Source organism: Nannospalax galili, unplaced genomic scaffold (genome assembly GCF_000622305.1).
Source record: "Nannospalax galili isolate Female #2095 unplaced genomic scaffold, S.galili_v1.0 scaffold2428, whole genome shotgun sequence".
Lineage (NCBI taxonomy): Eukaryota > Metazoa > Chordata > Mammalia > Rodentia > Spalacidae > Nannospalax > Nannospalax galili.
In genome coordinates, this window is record NW_008357050.1 from 127,529 (window position 1) to 129,923 (window position 2,395).

General features: G+C 37.9%; 1 non-coding gene across 1 annotated transcript; it reads right to left on the reverse strand.

Annotated features, from left to right (window-relative positions):
• Positions 1-1,490: 1,490 nt before the first annotated feature.
• LOC115067931 lies at positions 1,491-1,652 on the reverse strand. Its single transcript, XR_003847289.1, has one exon. It is a non-coding gene; the product is annotated as a U1 spliceosomal RNA (small nuclear RNA).
• Positions 1,653-2,395: the final 743 nt, after the last annotated feature.

Sequence of the window (2,395 nt, forward strand, 5' to 3'; positions counted from 1 at the left end):
CACTTGGATCCTTGGTGCCTGTGTATGTCTGTAAAGTCATCGGGTATATTTCAATGGTAATGTTTATCACCTCTACTGATTAACATGACATATTTTTTTATGCTTTCTCCTAAAATATAATACATTGTTTAAATTTGTTGATTGTTTTTTCTGCGTGTGTATATCGTACAGGACATCTCAAACCATCTTATTCAACTCTACACCCACTTCCCAGATGGCACCCTCCCACAGCCTCCCTCCCCCCACTAGAGCCCTTATACTCTGTTATCCCTGCTACTGTCTGCTGTGTTGTCGGCAATCCCACCAGCAGTGAAACAATTTCTGGGAGAAATATAAATCTAAATGAAAACCTTTCCTAAAGGCCTAAGAATTCTAGACCTTTGAGATAAAGCATAATAGTATTGGCTGAACTGTAAATATCCACGTGTCCATTCTACATCTTTTCACTTACGGGTGCTAATTACAGTTCATGTATTGTCTGTCAAATGAAATCAGGCATGGTATTTCATGTTACCTGTTGATAGGCAGTATAGTCTGGGAGTTCAAATTGGTAGGTCATATTTCAGACTCATTAGTGACTCATAAGCAAACCAGACTTTAGTGTTAATAGTATTTGTTTCTGTGTATGTGATAAAGACTTTTTTATTTTCATTTGTCGGTCTTTCATAATTTTCACAAGAAGTAAGGAATGTCATCATAATTCTGTTAACCTAAGTTTTATCTGTAGTGTAGAGCCAGAGGCCAGGACTGACACAAAATTAATTTTGAAGTGGTCTGAGAGAATAGAAGCAAAAGATTAGAGAAATGTGATCTGAGAAAGGAAGAAAAGCTCCTCAGATGTTTCTTTTCCTTTAGTTTGTTGTTTTAGCACAACAAAGTCATGTGTTTCACCATCCAATCCTCCTGCATACCTTATTTTTGTTGTACATCCTCCTCCCTTCTCCTCTGCCAAACCCTTTCCAGGCTTTTTCTGGTCCTCTTCCTTTTCAGCCACCATCTTTTTCTTCTGTATTGCATGTATTTTGTTACACACTTTCCCCATCTTCAGTGTTCCCTTAAGATCTCCTTTTGCTCCTCTTTGTAGATACCATGGTTCCTTCTTGATTTGGTTACTTGGCCATCAGAGACTCATTTTCTATAGGATCTCATGAGAGACACAAGGGAAAATTCAGCCCACAGTAGCAAGCTGCATGGCGTAGCTCAGGGACACAGTGTTTGGCAGGACAGGAGCCTCCTTCGTCCATCTAATTTCTGCATATCTTCTGTGAATGTCTGTCATAGACTAGCTTTTCATATGATTACAGTTTTAAAAATTTCATTAGCACTTTGTAGAAACTGAGTTTATTATTTCTGAAAAAGATATTCCTAATTATTTCCAGTTACATCTAATTATCTAAGAAATGTCTTTCTTTTTTTAGCAGGGGAAACCGTCAACATAGTCCCCAACAACAACAAATCATTCAGTTGAGTTTCTCACACTTGGGAAAAAGCAGGGGAAACTGTCAACATAGTCCCCAACCACAAACCATTCAGTTGAGTTTCTCACACTTGGGAAAATCTCAGGGGTCAGCACATCCAAAGAGCAATGAGTCATCTGCCACCTGGGAAAATCAACCTTCCTGATCATGATATATGCCTTGCTAGGTAAGTATATCCACTTCATTCCTGGAGACAAGAATAAAGATTTATTAGTCATTATCTCTGAAAACACTTTGGTTTGGGGTTATAGTTAAAATCTCTTGCGAAAACTCTGTTTAAAAAGTCTAATTGAGTTAGATGCCGGCCTGGTCTATGTAGCGAGTTCCAGGCCAGCTGGAGAAGAGACATAAAAAGGGGGAAAAGTCTTATTTAATTACATTTTCCTGTTGCTCAGGTTCTACAATTCTTTGCTTCTCACACAAGGTTATATTTCTTTGGTCCTCACCCTTTCATCAGTTCACTTATTTATGTAAATATTTACTGGCCTTCTCTGTGACAGGCATAGTCTAGATAATGTAGACTACAGAGATTGTTCAGGCATAGTCCGTGAACTCAGATAGCTCATAGGAAAACTGTTCCCCTTTGTTTTCATCTCGCACATTTTCCTAAACCTTAGCAAACTTTTATATAGGCATAGTCTAGATAATGTAGACTACAGAGATTGTTCAGGCATAGTCCGTGAACTCAGATAGCTCATAGGAAAACTGTTCCCCTTTGTTTTCATCTCGCACATTTTCCTAAACCTTAGCAAACTTTTATAACTACAGAGATTTTTCAGGCATAGTCTGTGAACTCAGATAGCTCATAGGAAAACTGTCCCCCTTTGTTTTCATCTCGCACATTTTCCTAAACCTTAGCAAACTTTTATAAAAAAAAAAAAAAAAAACCTGTTCTTTTCTTTTTTTTTCCTGTAAGG